Genomic DNA, 18,027 nt, shown 5'->3' with positions numbered 1-18,027 from the left:
GGAATTTCTGGTGGTAACTATAGAGTCCTAGCGTTGACAGGGGTGTGGAGGGAATGACAGGGGCTGAAAACCCATCCCTAGTAAATGAGTATCTGGGCCCTGGTGCAGTAAAACCAAGTCTGTGACAGTGTGCCAATCACGATGGCTCTCTGAGCCCCAGTTCCCACCTTTAAAGATGGAGATAATAGGGCTGCCCTGGTAGCTCAGTGGCAAATAATCCACCTGCCAATGCAGGAGACACAGGTTCGATACCTGATCCAGGAAAATCCCACATACCTTGGAGCAACTAAGCCCGTGAGCCACAACTACTGAGCCTGTGCTCTAGACCCCAGGAGCAGCAACCACTGAAGCCCTCGTGCTGCAGAGGCCATGCTCTGGAACAAGAGAAGCCACTGCCATCAGAAGCCCGTGCGCCACAATTAGAGAGTAGCCTCTGCTTGCTGCAACTAGAGAAAAGCCATGAAGACCCAGCATAGCCAAAATAAATACATTAAAAAAATGGAGATAATAGTACAACCTCCCCTACTATAAAAAGGTTATCCCGAGAAACAAAGAGGGGAAGAATATATACCAAAAAACAGATAATGAGTGGGTTCAGATAAAGTGCAGCGCTTTCATTATAATCATTTTATTCTTAGTTATTTTGCATGCTTAAAAGCAGACTGCATCTGTAAGACAGCTGCTGAGATTTTATTTCATTACCCTGGTTGTTCCAAAATTTGTCTTGCAAGACTTGCCAGGTGACTTTCTCACCACCAGTTTTTCCAGGCAGGACCCCGTATACTGTAATTGCTTTGTAGGGAAAAGGGCTGATAGAAGGAAGATGCAGTTTTATCTTGGGCCCAGGAACAAAGAATCCATTTACTGATGGGTGGCCCTGCCCTACATCACCAACCAGTGTCTGGTGATGCTGTGGTGGAGGCCTGGGGGGCATGGTCCTTAGTAGCGGCTGCACTCCAGACCACAGCCCCTGGAGGGGTGGAGAGGATTCTAGGGACACAGAGAGCCCAAGACGAGGGAGAAGGGAGGGGCAGAAACACACGCACAGAAAGACAGAAACCTACAGAGAGAGCAGGGGGTGGAGAAAAAGCAGCTCTTCGGGTTTTCCCAGGAGACTGAGAGAGGCCCTGGTTCTTAGCTGCAGGACTCACCAGAAGGAAGGAGGGGGAGCCACAGAAAGACAGCTGGAGGGTGTCTTTGTTTTGGATAAAATTGCTGCAAAGGGCAAAGATGAAAAGCCTGGAATTCTTTTTTTTTTTTTTTTAATCTCTCCAAATCCCTATGGCTTAAAGCCAAGAGGCCTAAAAGAGCCTGAGAAGGTTGGCAGCATCCTCAGGCAGGGAGTGTGCAGTGGAGGCTTAGCACAGCTCCCTGTGGGTAGAGGGCTGAGGGCTCTCAGGTGCCAGACGGGTCCCCAGGTCCAGAGCCTTCCCTTCCCTGCCCTACAGGAAGGGAGACCGAAGCCACAACATGAAGGGATGCCCAGGGTCCCCGATCTTTTATTATCCTGCAGATTTCCAAGGCAAAAAATAACAGTAATCGCCACCTCATACTTAGTATTTAGGTGCCAAAGTGAAATGAAAGTCACTCAGTCGTGTCCAACTCTTTGCAACCCCATGGACTATATACATTCCATGGAATTCTCCAGGCCAGCATACTGGAATGGGTAGCCTATCCCTTCTCCAGAGGATCTTCCCAACCCAGGGATCAAACCCAGGTCTCCTGCATTGCAGGAGGATTTTTTTTACCAGCTGAGCTACTGGGGAAGCCCATATTTAGGTGCCAAAGACCATCCTAAATGTTTTCCTTGCATTATCTCACTTAGTCCTTATACAGTCCGTGAAAAGTCAAAGTGTTAGTTGCTCAGTCAGGTCTGACTCTTTGCAACCCTATGGACCATAGCTGGCCAGGCTCCTCGGTCCATGGCATCTTCCAGGCAAGAATATAGGAGTGGATTGCCATTGCCTCCTCCAGGGGATCTTCCCTACCCAGGGATTATACCTGGGTCTCCCACATTGCAGGCAGATTCTTTACCATCTGAGCCACCAGGGTGAATAGTGGATGTCACTATTTCACAGGGTGAAAGTCACTCAGTCGTGTCCACCTCTTTGCGACCCCGTGGCCTATACAGTCCATGGAATTCTCCAGGCTGGAATACTGAATTCTCCGGCTGTTGTGTTCTCCAGGGGGATCTTCCCAACTCAGGGATCGAACCCAGGTCTCCTGCATTGCAGGTGGATTCTTTACCAGGTGAGCCATCAGGGAAACCCCTACTGTATCCATGAATAGGTACTGGTATTGCCGTTTCACAGAAGGAATCACCTCTATCTGAACATTCTTAACCCCTCTGATATCTATAACAATATTTAAGGAATTTTAAAAGAAAAACATTCCCATAGCACCAAACATATGTCCCCTATTTTGCTTAATTCGTTATAAGGAGCTCATATACTTTAGTCCCATCTTTTACACACCTGCACCATCACATCATCATCATCAGTGTCTCCCTCACCCCTTGGGTGAACGATGTCTGGGATGAAAATAATCTGACTGTCCTACATCAGGTCCCTTGGAGTTTGCATTAGATCCATGTCAACCCAGTGAATTTCGCTGGGTGCTTCCAGTATGCCGAGCACTATGCTAGGTCCTGGGTGAGCACATAGCCCCTGCCGCTAACACACGCTCTGCATCCCTTAGGCAGACTCTGTCCTGGCCTGGGCTGCAGAGCATGGTCCAGGTCCCGGAAAGACAAGGATGACGGTGAGGACTAGATGCAAACACTAGACACAAAAGCCTTTACTTTTGTTTCCCCTGAGTCAACCTAAAAAAGCAGTGTAAAGGGACACAAAATGAAGACACAGGAGAGTAAAGGGGGCTCCCCGTGTCGCCGAGGCTTCTCTCAGGGCACACCCAGGGCTTCCTGGTCCTGCCAGCTGGTGTGGATTTGAGGTCCATCAGGATGGAGAAGCATATGGCTGCTGCTCCACTGCCTTTGTACTCTGACCATCAGCCACCAGAAAGGATAGGTGTGACCAAAGAAGGCAGTAGTCCTGCCACTGAGCCTGGAATTTCAAGGTTTTCAGCCAGTGTGGCTCAATGGAACTTTCTCTAATGTTGAAAATGTTCTCTCTCTTTGCTGTACAAAATGGTAGCCACGAGGTGAATGTGGCTACTGAATATTTGATATGTGGGTAGTGCACCTGTGTGGATCACAGCAAACTGTGGAAAGTTCTTAAAGAGATGGGAATACCAGATCACCTTACCTGTCTTCTGAGAAACCTGTATGTGAAGCAGCAGTTGGAACCGGACACGGAACAACAGACTGGTTCAAAATTGGGAAAGGAGTACATCGAGGCTGTATATTGTCACCCTGCTTATTTAACATATGCAGAGTATATCACGTGAAATGCTGGGATGGATGAAGCACAAGCTGGACCCAAGATTGCCAGGAGAAATATCAACAACCTCAGATATGCAGATGACACCACCCGAAAGTGAAGAGGAACTAAAGAGCCTCTTGATGAGGGTAAAGAGGAGAATGAAAAAGCTAGCTTGAAAATTAACATTGAAAAAATAAGACCATGGCATCTGGTCCCATCACTTCATGGCAACTAGATGGGGAAAAATTGAAAACACTGACAGATTTTATTTTCTCGGGCTCCAAAATCACTGCAGATGGTGACTGCCGCCATGAAATTAAAAGATGCTTGCTCCTTGGGAAGAAATGCTATGACAAACCTACACAGTGTATTAAAAAGCAGAGACATTACTTTGCTGACAATGTGAGAGTTGGACCATAAAGAAAGCTGAGCACCAAAGAATTGATGATTTCGACTAGTGGTGTTGGAGAAGACTCTTGAGAGTCCCTTGGACTGTAAGGAGATCCAACCAGTCCATCCTAAAGGAGATCAGCCCTGAGTATTCATTGGAAGCACTGTTGCTGAAGCTGAAGCTCTAATACTTTGGCCACCTGATGTGAGTGACTCATTAGAGAAGACCCTGATGCTGGGAAAGATTGAAGGCAGGAAGAGAAGGCAGCGACAGAACATGACATGGTTAGAGAACATCACTGACTCAGTGGACATGAGTTTCAGCAAACTCCGGGAGACAGAGTAGGACAAGGAAGCCTGGTGTGCTGCAGTCCAGCGGGGTCTCAAAGAGTCTGACACTACTTAGCGACTGAACAACAATAACAGATTTTAATTTAATTGCATATGACTTAAGTTTCTATTTAAACGGCCACATGTAGCCGCTGCCTACCGTATTGGACAGCACAATTCCAGGCTTTGAGATTCCTGGAGGCCAGCACTCCCTCTGTCCCATTTGCCTGGCTGTGCCTCTCGGTCACTCTCTGTGGACAGACCTGGAATGTGTCCTTACGTGCTCGTGCAGCCCTGATTTTCGCAGCAGTTTGACTTCCCTTCCCTCTGTGCGTAGGTGGCGGGAGGCAGAGTAGAAGAGCTCTGTGTGTCAGGCAGGTTCTTTCTTTAACAACTGGAACCAACTCAGGCTGATCTAAGCAGAAAAGGAACTCATTACAGGGATATTGATGAGCGCACAGAATCATAGAGAAGGCAGAAGAGCCAGGTTTGGCATCCTGCAGCAAGCACCGTGGCTTGGATGGACTTGGAGGGGTGGCCGGTAGGGTGGGGGGGTGGGGGGGGGTAGTCACAGCCTCCATTACTGATGCTTCTGACATCAACCACCAGCTAGCACAGGCCAGGGTGCCAGTGCTGCCCTCAGAAAGTTAGCCACTGCCAGTGCCCTCATTTGGGGGCAGGCTGGTGGAGGCTGGGCCATTTGCCCATCTGCTGGCTACAGGGGAGTCTGGCCAAGCAAGGGGTTGCCATTTGCAGTTTCTACAAAGGGAGGCAGGGTCCACCTCAGCTCAGGGAAATCCACAAAGCTAAGAAGAGACTGAGATGCTTGGCGATGAAAAGAAATGAATATTCCTTCACGAACACCATGTGCCACTACAACACGTAACCAGATCTCCACTGAAGTCATCGAGATCTGCAACGACCCTGATTCAATGAATGAAGCCCATCTGTGAATCTAACCAAGCCAACACTGTACTGGCCGCCCGGCAGAACTACTTTCTCCAAAGGGCACTCAAGTGTGACGCCATGACTGAACAGGAAAGGATGCTGTACGACACAGCCCCGTGCAGTGTATGATGTCTTTTCTAAAGATGTTGTGGAGGACATTGTTCGCAACCCCTCAACAGAGCTGAGCTGGCTTCCAGAAAGCTTAGGGTAGACGCAATGGCCCACCTGAACCTGAGTAGAAGAACACACAGCATGGAATTTATGCACAAACTTCATTCTTTGTTTTTTCTTACCTGTCTAATCCCTATTTTCCTTTGATTTTGTCACCTAAAGTGAATGGTTTATTTTACATTTTAATTACACATTTGTAATCGACAGTATCTCCTTTTTGGAACATGTCAAAATACAAATACATATAATAATATGCACCCACACGGCTGCGCCAAGAGGTCATCTCACTGTGCTAAGGATGCACGAAGAAGGGCCAGTGGGCTCTCCTGCAAAGCCAGAGGGGAGGCAGAGCTGGGAAAGCCCCCAAAAGGGGGCACCCTTTGAAGGATGGAGAGGTACATCTATTGCTATTTAGTCGCTCAGTTGTGTCCAGCTCTTCTTCAGGCTCCTCTGTCCATGGGATTTCTCAGGCAAGAATACTGGAGTGGATTGCTATTTCCGTCTCCAGGGAATCTTCCTGAGCCAGGGATGGAATTCACGTCCCTTACGTCTCGTGCATCGCCTGCATTGGCAGGTGGATTCTTTACTGCTGAGCCACTGGAAAAGCCCCAGAGAGGTAGACATTTACTCACAAAAAGGACAAGGCAAGGGAGAGCCTTTCAGGCTGCGTGAGCAAAACCAGAATTGAATTCTGGTTTTCAGCTCTTCTCAGCAATAGCTGGTGCAATCTGGAGGTGAGCTTTTCACACACAGGCTCCTGGATGGTTTCTCTGACTCACGTTCTTATCTTCCACAGCTTTCCTATTTCCCAGAGCGGGCTGGGAAAGGACTCCGAGGCTAAATGAAGAGGCTCTCCACTGGCCCTGCGTGGATCCCATCTGCCCATTTGGCCGCCATCCTCTTGACAAAGGTCTGGCACAGCAGCTCATGCCTTTCCACCAACTGCGGGTGGCTTTTTTCTTTTTTTCCCACTAACTCCCAAAGGCAACACCCAAATAAATCCGCCCTCTTTGGTTGATTGAGCAGCCAAAGGAGCTTTCTGGAGAACCAGTGGTGCCAGAAACCAATTTAATATCCTTGTTTGATAGGATGAAAGGGCACACAGATAAGGAAATAACAGATGCGGCCTTCAGGGGGCTTCAGGAGAGCTTTTGACTCTGCCCACGTGATGTTCCCGCAGCAGAGCAAAGTGGCAGGGTCGGGGTGGAGTGAAATACGGAGGGAAGTCCGACTTCTTAGAATCTTGCTGTTTCCCACAGAGGTGCCATCAAACGGTAGCAATCTCTCTTGCCCCCAGACCTGATGCTGTCTCCTTTTAACACACAGTGTTTATCCTCTTTGCTGTGATACGTGCTTAAAAAATACTGTGGATCTGGAAATCCATCAAAGACGTCTAAAGAACGCCTGAAGATCTATAAGGCCTTTTCCAGTCCCAGCGCCAGCTTTTGAAGTCAATTTGTCACCACGCCTCCTGTTCGTTGCAATGGATGCGTCCTCTGGCGTCCTAAACGCAACATGACAAGTGACTAATGTCCTGAGAGGTGAGGCAGGTCCTTGGACTGTGATCAGGTTGGAATGAATGACCACCCTGAGGAGACGTAATAAAATTTCCAGCATCCAAGTTCTGGCCAGGACCTAAGGTTTTGAGAACTCAGGCTAAGAATTTTAAGGGCAAGTTTTGGGCTCAGCTGGGAATGTGCCCTGGGAGGCAGCAGGCTAAGGGGAAAGAGATCCAATTTCAAGGTTAAAACGCTGAGAAAAGTGCTTCAGCTCTTGAGTGCCCTCTTCCTGGATGAAATGGGGATACAAATACCTAGCTCCCTGGTTTCTGTAAGGACTGAAGAGCTAATGAATATAGGAAATGTTTGGCACGACTCTCAGGCCAGTAACTGACAGCTTTAGTATTGTTGCCAAAATCTTGGCTCCCTGTCCACAAGTGCCAAACGGAAATAGGGAGACAGGATTTGGAGGAGATAGAAAGACTGGCTTTATTATTTTTGCCAGGCCAAAGGGAAACACGGCAGGCCAGTGCCTCAAGGACTGTGCAGCGCCCCCACCCCACTTTCTTGGGAACAGGGAGAGGTTTTATACCCTATTGAAGGCCTAGCTCTTGTTTTCTCTTGCAGAGTTTCAAAACGGTCACAGCTGGCATCAGATGAATCAGCAACTGCATCTTGTGTCCCTGAAGTTAGGAGCCCATGACCTTCTTTTAGAAATGCAGAATGCCACAAGAGAGTGCAGGGGGAAAAGAGTGCCTGGTGCCGAGTGTCATCTATATGGGTCAGAGAGTACTTAGCTTTGTGAAGGACAAGTCCAGCTGCAAGTGTTTGTTAGTAACAGCTAAAGAATAACCAAGATTGCGTAACTCTTGTAGGCCTTTTTGGCTGTTACATGCCAAAGGCTGTTCACTCATTCGTGTTTTTGCTACAACAAATTCCTCCATGTTAGTGACTCCCTCCATACAATGGAGGGAAGGAAACAGGCATTGTTCTTGTCTGGCTGAAAACCAAATTTTCAGTTTTGCTCCTCTTGAGAAACATCAGCTGCGTGCTCCAGGTGCCCATCTGTCTCCCATATCAGCATTGTACTTTGCTTTGCCATAAACCTGGTCACCGGACTGTTTTTTTCCTTCTCTAAATTCTCTTGAATTTTCAGCTATTTCTCAGTATTGATAATCAGTTATTTTAGTAAAGCAATTCTAATTTTCATTATAATCTCATTATAAAATAGTATAATTTTTCTGATTTCCAATTGAGAGATCTATATACTTCTCCACAGGCATCTCCTGCACTATTTCTGCATATTTCTCCTTAGGCAAATTCCTAAGGCTCTATGTTAAGATGTACTGGAAGGAGCCTCAGAAAAAAATGAAAACAGTTGATATCAGGATGTTGGAATTACAGCTGACCTTTGAACAACATGGGTTTGAACTGCATGGATTGACTGTACATGGAATTTTTTCAATAGTAAGTACAGTGCTATGTCATCTGCAGTTGATTGAATTCAGAAATGCAGAACCGCTGACAGAGTGCTGACTATAAAGTTGTACAAGGATTTTCCACTGGAGGTGTGGTGGTGGATGGGGATTGGTGCCCAAGGCCCTCATTTTTTCAGTGGCCAACTGCATTGGTAATTTGTTAATCATTCTTTAAAAAAAAAAATCCATTTAGGGACTTTCTTGGTGGTCCAGCGGTTACAAATCTGCCTTGCAATGTAGGGGACACAGGCTGAATCCCTAGTCTGGAAACTAAGATCCCACACGTAGCAGAGGAACTGAGCCCACACGACTGCCACACTGCTGAGCCCCACTCTGGAGCCCGTGTGCCTCAACTCGAGAGCTCTCCTACTTCAACTACTGCAGCCCACATGACGCCAGCTAGAGTCTCTGTGACGCAACAAAAGCTCCCACATGATGCAACAAGGATCCTGAGTGCCATAACTAAGATCTGACGCAGCCAAATTAAAAAAAAAAAAAAATCCATTTATTTTTGTTGTAATGTCTTGAAAGAAAAAAACAGCAAAGCCAAAGAGAAAGGACAAAGAAAAATGGACATTTTTGGGAAAAGCTACCATGTAGACACTAGGCTGGTATATCACTATCTACAAAATCGTTAAACTCCCCAAATAACTCTTAGAAGTACATATTATACCCATTTTATAGGTCAGAAAACCAAAAGAGAGGCGACAAAACTTCCACCAGGTCACTCTGCTAACAGAATGTGGATCAGGGATTTACACGTAGGTCTCTGTGCTGCCGGAGAAGGCAATGGCACCCCACTCCAGTACTCTTGCCTGGAAAATCCCATGGATGGAGGAGCCTGGTAGGCTCCAGTCCATGGGGTCGCTAAGAGTCAGGCACGACTGAGCGACTTCACTTTCACTTTTCACTTCCATGCATTGGAGAAGGAAATGGCAACCCACTCCAGTGTTCTTGCCTGGAGAATCCCAGGGACTGGGGAGCCTGGTGGGCTGCCGTCTATGGGATCACTCAGAGTCAGACATGACTGAAGCGACTTAGCAGCAGCAGCAGCAGCTCTGTGCTGCTTCTACATATTCCATGCTCCTCAGAGAACAGCAAATCCAAAGGGCCTCAGAAAAGGCTGTGTCTTGCCCAGGCACACAGCTCATTAGCTGCAGAGCTACAGGACCAGAACCCATGTCTCCAGCCCCCAGATAACAGGAACTCAGGTGTGTTCTTTGAGGAAAAATTGCCACCTTTAAATATATTTTTAAAGAAGAGAACACAAAATTCTCAAATAAATCTTGATGGGATAATGTAGGTTAGGCATGCAGTATTATCAGAAAATGCCCTGATAATAACAGATTTGTTGTCCTTGCCCCTCTGAAAGCACTTTGGATGGGTGAATGCAGGTTCCCAGGAGGCAGCACCATAAATATCAGCAGCAGGAAGAGCAACACCAGGTACGGTCATCCTCTGAACTCAGATCGAATTGGTAACACGTGTGGGTGTGTCTGCCTAACGGAGTGGGTGGAGGACCAGACCACTGATAACTCCCCGTCAAGTGAAAACAAGACATCTTCACACAGAGCCCAACGTGTTGCAGATCCCATTAGAGCAGTGCAGCTGGCTTGCAGCTGTTACCTGGCAGCTCCACACCTGGCTCTGTGAAACACACTAATTGGCATCAAGGTTTAGCCGGACACCTGATTGGCTGGGCTGCAAAGGAAAATTTTAAGCTCATCAGCGTGGTAGATTTGCAGCCTGGAACACATGCAGAGCATTCTATGCACAAGAGAGTCTGAGCTTAACATCAGCGAACTCATCCACTGAGCCCCAGAGAGAAAACTTAAAAATAATGCGGTATTACCCAAGACAGATTTCGGTGAATAGAAGAGCTCCCAGACCACCTGCAAAATGGAGCAAAGATTCATGCCTGGAGCTGGAAATAAAAAAATACCAGCCTCAAAGTCCATGCTATTAGGCCATGGGTGAGGCACCTTGCCCATTTACAAACGAGAAAGGTTCAATGCTCTGGTGACTCTGTGCAAAGGCAGAATGGTTCTTGGGTGAAAAATCAATGTTGCTGTTCCCTGCAAAAATATTACTAATGCCTTGAACAAACACGTCTCTCCAAAGAGTCCTGAACAGTCACTGCATTTCTCCTACTCGGTTCTCATCCCTTTTTCATTAGTCTTACCATCTCCCTCCATGGGCAGGCGAGCTAGAGGTCTTCCACGAGAAAGCAAGCGAGGCAGGCTGGGCCGCCAGGCTGGGCTCATGAACGGACCAGGAGGAATGTCACCCGGCTGCCCCAAGGCCACGAGGGTCCTGAGGTGTAACTGGTGCGAGAGTGAAAAAGAAAAAAGGCCAAGACCAGGAGAGGACAAAACCGATGGGCTCATTAGGAGAGAGAGGGACGCTCGCTGCCACTGTGGATGTGTAACTCCCAGACAGCAAAGACCACAAGCTGTCTTGGGCTGAGGCAGCCTTGGGAACGAGAAACAGTGTTGCTGGGGGACAGATGGGGGACACACAGCCTAAAATTAAGCGGAGTCAACTGCCACACATCCCTTCACTGAATCCAGAAAGTCGAACCCTTATTGTAACTGAACACTAAAAATCGTTAAACCTCTTTCGGTTGATCGATTTGTCCCCTGAAGCCAATTTATACTATGGTAATTCCATCGCCGGCCCTGAATGGGGCTCTGAGCAATTACCACCTGACCTGCTGATCTCCGCTAACAAGGTATTCACGGCTCCAGATATTTCCAGCCAGTTTAGCCCAACTGTTCTTCTTTCCCCAGGCGTAACTGTCAGCCAGGCTATGGGAGGAAAACACCCTACTCCCTTGATATTAAGAAATACAAAAGGGAGGACTTCCCTGCTGGTCCAGTGGTTAAGACTTTGCCTTCCAATGCACTGGGTGCAGGTTCGATCCCTGGTTGGGAAGCTCAGATCCCACATGCCTCACGGCCAAAAAAGCAAAACACAAGCAATATTGTAAAAATTTAATAAAGACTAAATTTCAAAAAAAAAAAAAAGAAACACAAGAGGCCATCAGACCTCTTGACACTGGACACCACTCAGAGCCCTAAGAGAAGAAGCTGTAACCGACAGCACATTATCCAGCCACAGACCAGACCCTGGGAACCCATCCTTTAGGCATTATTGCTCTGTTTAAACGGAGAAAGTGCAGGCAACCCACTCCAGTACTCTTGCCTGGAAAATCCCAGCGACGGAGGAGCCTGGTGGGCTGCCGCCTATGGGGTTGCACAGAGTCGGACATGACTGATACGACTTAGCAGCAGCAGCAGCAGCAGCAGCAGCAGCAGCAGCAGCAGCAGCAGCAGCTCTGTTTAAAGAAATCAATCCAAAAAGGAAGATGGTGACACATTAAGATCTAATTTGTTTCGTATTTCCACAGAGTATATGGAGGACGTGGCTGCTTCACATACATCTTGAACAAAAATTCAAATTAATAATTTCATTATTTGCATATTTTCAGGTTTTCTCTGATTTTCCTCATCATTAAATTTCTTAACGTCGAATATCCCACACACCATCAGTATGCTTACAGTTCTCATATCATGGTACTATGTACTCCATTATGTCTGTACGGGAAACTGATGTTCCATACATAAATCCCATCAGCACAGTCAAATATAACATGCTCACCGATTCCGCATATTGTGCTTAAATCACAGACTGCTGTGAAAACATATTCCTCCCTGACAAGACAGGATCCAAGGTTGCATTTGGCGGCAGGCACTCTCTTCGTGTTATGTTGGCCCAGCGCAGTCCGTCCTCTTTCCTCCACTGGCCCAGCGCGGTCCGTCCTCTTTCCTCCACTGGCCCAGCGAGGTCCGTCCTCTTTCCTCCACTGGTTTGAAAACATGTCACAGGACCGTGTCTCACGACAATGTAAGACTCTCCCGGGGGTGTGTGTTAAGTGATGGCAACACACTCCAAAGGTCTAACTGGCCTTGGAAGAGAAGATAATTAAGCTGTGGCCATCCCCTGGGGGGTGTGTGTGTGTGTGCGCGCCATCCCCTGGGTGTGTGTGTGTGTGTGCGTGTGCGTGTGTGTGTGTGTGTCGGGAGAGGAGAAATAGGGAGCACACCTGTCTGGACTCTCCCCGTCAGACGCTGGAAACGGCCTCATCCTCCATTCACATCAAGTATGGGATCCCAGCGTGGGTGCAGACATATTCAGTAACACATGCCAGGGGTGACAGTTGGGCCGTGTCAGCATTTCTATTACCAATGCCTGTGTTTAGAGCTCTTTATGCAGTCCAGAGTGCTGCAGGCCAAAGACTGACGTGAAGACGTGCCATGTCTGCCGTGCGCTCAGTCGCGTCCGACTCTCTGTGACCCCGTGGACAGCAGCCCACCAGGCTCCTCTGTCCATGGGATTCTCCAGGCCAGAATACTACAGTGGGTTGCCATGCCCTCCTCCAGAGGATCTTCCTGACCCAGGGACAGAACCTGCGTCTCGTGTCTCCTGCATTGGCAGGTGGGTTCTTTACCACTGCACCACCTGGGAAGCCTCAGACCAAAAAAAAAAAAACAAGGAAGCAGAAACTGCGAGGGAAGCCCATCTGCCTTATGAGGTGAGAGGTAAATACTAAAATTAGTTTTAAAGTAATGTGGGGCTGATTTCTGTGTTTTCCCTTGCCTGTTTTGGTATGAGAGGTGAAAACCGAAGTTTCACTCATGGCTTCTGAGAGAGTCCACAGGTCTATGACTTTGGTTTCCGATAGCTGCCTTTAGAAGTGAACCCATCAATACTGTGTTCTGAGAGATGATGGGCCCAGCATCTCCTGCAGCGGGGAGGGCTGGAAAGAAACTAGAGTAGGGTCTGTATGAGGGTTCATAGGGCAGATGAAGCTACATAACACATAGGTTAGTGTCTTTTCTTCAAGAGTTGTACAACAGAAAAGTTGAGTATAAATTCAATTTTAGCAAGTCAGATTTAATTTTGATTGTATTCAGAAAACAAAATAGATGAAACTATCTTACAGTTTATTCTTTATAATTTTAGAGCAAAACAAACATGGTAGTATTTATTATTAATTTACTTTCATATATCAGATTAAAAAAATCTGCTTACAAAGAGGAAAACAAGCCAACAAAAATGCAGTGAGTACAAAATGCAGTGAAATGGAATGCAAACTGAATAGCTAAGTACCAAGAAGCTGAGGGACAAAGCATAAATCAGATCCGAGGGGGTCAATGAGAGAAGGTTGCATTTCTGTGTACACACTGCTCTTTCTGAACACTGCCATCCAACATTCCAGGCCAGATGGGAGAGGCAGACTGTGCAAATAGAGTCCGACAGCTCACCGCAGGAAAAAAAATATTAGATATTTTCATCCTACTCCAGAGGCATGGAAGCCAAAATGTAAACAGTTTTAAAGTCAACTGTTGGTTATCCACATTCTAGAAGGAAAGAAGAAAGGCACTGATAATCTAAGAGTAGATAAATAGAAAGGAAAATGAGTTGGCTTTGGAATGCTCTTATTTTTTGAATGTAGGAATACCCATGTTCGTGGAACTCACAAAGCTGCCATGAGTATTATAGTAATGAGGTGGTAGAAATCTCCTCTAGAAATTAAACTTTACCATTTGATTAGAGCAGGTGAAAGGACAGAAAGTTAAGTGACAACCTTAAAGACCCAGTCAGATTGACGACTCAGGTTCTATGGGTCAACTCAACTCTTTGTGTAAGTGTAATTTTGGAATTTGGCATAAAAGCATGGCATGAACCAATAACCCAGTCCACACTTGGGAATACAGGAAAGTAATTTTGAAAAGTTCTACTGAGCACTCAATTCCCTTTCAAGGTGTAAGTTATCTTTTTTTAGTTCAGTTGCCTCTCTAACCTTTTTTCATTGCCTTGCTACGTCTTTCAATAAATGCAGGCTTCTTATTCTCACCTGTATTATACTGAGCAATTTCTCCATTTCTCTTCTCTCCCCAAGGTCTGCTGCCTCACTTACGTAAGCTGTTTTCTGAACCTTGCTCTAGACATTCTCCTTGAAAGCTTTTGCCCATGAATGTTTCAAATAAAATATCAACAAAGATTCCTCCAGCCCCACTTTAAGTTAGAGAAGTACACACTGCTAAACTCTACAACTGAACTTTTCCTGTGAGTGGTTGGATGGACACCACAAGCTTCCAAGCCAAAATGAAGGACATTAACTACTCCCTGCTCATGCCAAGTGACGCTAGATCCATCCATAAGCCTGCTTCCCAAACTATAGCCCAAGGTCACAACCATCAAAAAATGAGCCAAGAGCTTCTCCAGGCCCTTCCTTCTACCATGATTCCCATATACCTACAATTAGTGCAATGAACCCTTGGACAGCAAGGTCAATCCAGTCCATCCTAAAGGAAATCAACTCTGAATATTCACTGGAAGGACTGATGCTGAAGCTGAAGCTCCAATACTTTGGCCACCTGATGCAAAGAAAAAAGAAAAGACCCTGATGTTGGGAAAGACTGAGGGCAGGAGGAGAAGGGGGCGACAGAGGATGAGATGGTTGGATGGCATCGCTGCTCAATGGACATGAGTTTGAACAAACTCAGGGAGATAGTCAAGGACAGGGAAGCCTGGTGTGCTGCAGTTCATGAGGTTGCAGAGTAGGACATGACTGAGCGACTGAACAACACACGTGCTTCAGAGTCAAGCCAAAGCAGATTTGGATCCCAGTCTTACCATTTACTAGCTATGGATTCTTGGCAAAGCTCTTAAACGCCTCTGAGCCTTTGTTTCTTCATCTCTAAAATGGGGATAATAAAAGTACCTATCTCTTAACAGGTGCTGTGAAAACAGAGAGACAGTGTGGGCAGGCTGCTTGGCACAACAGTTTCCGACTGTTGATTTAATTTTCCACGGGCATTCCCCACGCTCTAAATTGAGGTGAAGATTTGAAATTTATGGTCAACATCTAGCCTGAGTGATCCTATTCTGCCCATGTGAAATTAAACTTCCTCTTGATGTTGGATATTGCATATCTATATCTATATAATAGTCTGTTCAGACTTAAAATGTTGACCAGTGCTGCCAGGCACTGCTGAATAGAGCAGAGCAGGGCAGGGCTATTATGACAGGAAGAGAAATGAACAGTACTTAATGAACTTCCATTTCAATTGAGCAGGGTTTTTAATAAAAAAAATTAAAAAAAAAGGGAAAGGTTTTTATAAATTCTTTGCTCAGCAACAATAAAAAAAAGGAAAAGAGCACTCAGCTGGGAACAATAGCTACTCAGCTCATAAAAATCATTAGAAGGAACATTTTCTTTGTCTACCAAGTCCAGCAATTTCACTGGTGGGCAGTGATCCAGATCACTAAGATTCCACCTAAAAAATGAGCCCAGAGAATCTTCTCAAGTTTTCCAGCTAGTATATTAACTAATCTCCTAATGTGTCTAACTCCACTGTAAGTATAATTCTGTCTCATACTTCATGGTCTATTTTTGACAAGCAGATGATACTGACCTGGTGCTAACAGGACATGCCCTTTGGGCTGCCTTTCCATCAAGAGGGAGGCTTGGTGCTGGCACGTCTCCTGTACTCTGCTGCTAGCAAACCCTCCTGGCAGCCAGAGGCCTTTGTTCAGGAGGTGCTGGGCGAGGTGCAGAAGGCTTGTGGATGGCGTGGTTCCCACTGTGTGAAATGAGCTGGCCTCCTTGGGTACTTCACTTCTCACTGCAGCCTCTGGAGTTCATCCTAAGGGGGTGGAGTCATAGAAACTGTATTTTTGACATTAACAGCCTGGTTGATTCATCTTCCCCCACAATGTCATGAAGCTACCTTAAGCTAATCGCCAACTAATCGCCAAATGTGTTGCAGATTCAAGGTCCCCCATGACAACCAGAGGATTTCTATACTTGGGATAAAGTATGTTATTTCTTATGACCCTGCTGGGTAATCACAAACATACCCAATCATACAAGTCTTAGAATTTCTTAATTCAAAAGCATCGGGGGGTGGGGGGTGGGGCGGATTTCTCTAAGAACCTGTTCTTCCTTCTGTTTGAGAATCCAACACATTTTAAAAATGAGCCAATTTTGTATTTTCATTGCCTGATAAAGTAAATATTCTATTTGCTGAATAACCAAAATGCACTTCAAACCAAAACAAAATGATTGGAAAATTAAATAAAACAATGTCTCCCACAATGAACACACTTTTGTCTTTATTAAACTTCTACTTTTGACTTCAAGCTAGAGACTGGCACCATCAACCATACTATACATGGCATTCTGTGCCCCCTTTAGATAACTGTCCACTTGACTTACACTTTCTCTGGAATATGGGAAGTAACTGCTTTGTTTTCAAAAGGTCTTTCCTGCTCCCTCAGACTGCTTCTAAGATGTAAGAATAAACAAAAACTGCATCAACAAAGAACTTAATTAAGAAGAATCTGCAATAATAGCAAATATATAAAGGCAATACTTACTGAAGATTGGTAACCATTCAAGTAAGCTTTCTACAGATAATAAGGAGTTGACGATGGGTAGCCGCTTAGCCAATTTCATAAGTATTCTGGCATTTATAAGTATTCTGAGACTGACTACTGAATTAATATCTACCTAAAATAATAGTTGTATCACCTGAAACTACACCAGTTGGTTGAACTTAAATTCGATATTCCTGGAGAATTTTTTAAAGGCAAAGCCTTAGCTGATTTGATTGGGGCGGGGGGTGGGGGGGCGGTGAAAATCCAGACCTACTACATATTAAAAGTGATAACCGCTTGATGGTCACTAATTTTTTCACCATTCTCTGTATGTCTTCTCCTTTTGAATCTTGGGGGGCTCCATGAGTTTTCCATCAAAACTGCCAGTTTTCAGACTCAGGCTGAGTTTGAAGCTTCCTCTTCCTGTCTCTTAGACCCCAGCTGCTGTGATGCGATTAACACCTCTGTAGTGTGGAGGCTCCAGGCCGACACCCCCAGTTAACCTCCAAGCCAAAAGTTCCAGTTGATGCTTCATGAGCGGAGATGAACTGTCTCCACCATGCACTACTTAGATGGAAAATTCAAGAGTACAATCAGTGATTACTGGAACATATACCAAACCTTATTTCAAGGTATTCTCACAGAGGGGATACTGAAAGAAGCAATAATTGCATTTTTTGAGCATTTGCTATATGACTAAATGCTTTATTTATACAACCTTATTCCATATAACAACCTTTTTCAGTTCAGTTCAGTCGCTCAGTCGTGTCCGACTCTTTGCAACCCCATGAATCGCAGCATGCCAGGCCTCCCTGTCCAGCACCAACTCCCGGAGCTTACCCAAACTCACATCCATCGAGTTGGTGATGCCATCCAGCCATCTCATCCTCTGTCGTCCCCTTCTCCTCCTGCCCCCAACCCCTCCCAGCATCAGGGTCTTTTCCAATGAGTCAGCTCTTCGCATGAGGTGGCCAAAGTACTGGAGTTTCAGCTTCAGCATCAGTCCCTCCAATGAACACCCAGGACTGATCTCCTTTAGGATGGACTGGTTGGATCTCCTTGCAGTCCAAGGGACTCTCAAGAGTCTTCTCCAACACCACAGTTCAAAAGCATCAATTCTTCGGCGCTCAGCCTTCTTCACAGTCCAACTCTCACATCCATACATGACCACTGGAAAAACCATAGCCTTGACTAGATGGACCTTTTTAGATAGGGTTATTATTTTCTCTATTTTATAGATGAGGCAATTAAAGCCTTGCAGATTAATTGCCCCAGATTATGTGATAGGAGGATAGTACTTAAAACCAGGTGTCTGATTTTTGGGCACACACTCAACAGATAAATGAGAATAGAATGAAGGAAATTTCAAGCTAGTGCTGGGGA

General features: G+C 46.0%; 1 long non-coding RNA gene across 1 annotated transcript; it reads right to left on the bottom strand.

Moving 5' to 3' along the window:
- Positions 1 to 13,131: 13,131 nt before the first annotated feature.
- On the bottom strand, positions 13,132 to 17,813 carry LOC147361385 (uncharacterized). The gene is made up of 4 exons (XR_015137820.1): positions 16,484 to 17,813; positions 15,681 to 15,911; positions 14,522 to 14,639; positions 13,132 to 13,619 (listed from the first exon to the last, which is right to left on the bottom strand). It is a non-coding gene; the product is annotated as an uncharacterized LOC147361385 (long non-coding RNA).
- Positions 17,814 to 18,027: the final 214 nt, after the last annotated feature.

Source organism: Bos grunniens, chromosome 12, assembly GCF_055505025.1.
Source record: "Bos grunniens cultivar Pamir isolate PY7600 chromosome 12, Bosgru_T2T1.0, whole genome shotgun sequence".
Classification (NCBI taxonomy): domain Eukaryota; kingdom Metazoa; phylum Chordata; class Mammalia; order Artiodactyla; family Bovidae; genus Bos; species Bos grunniens.
The sequence above is the reverse complement of the archived record's forward strand: the minus strand, read 5'-3'. Positions and strand labels throughout refer to the sequence as shown.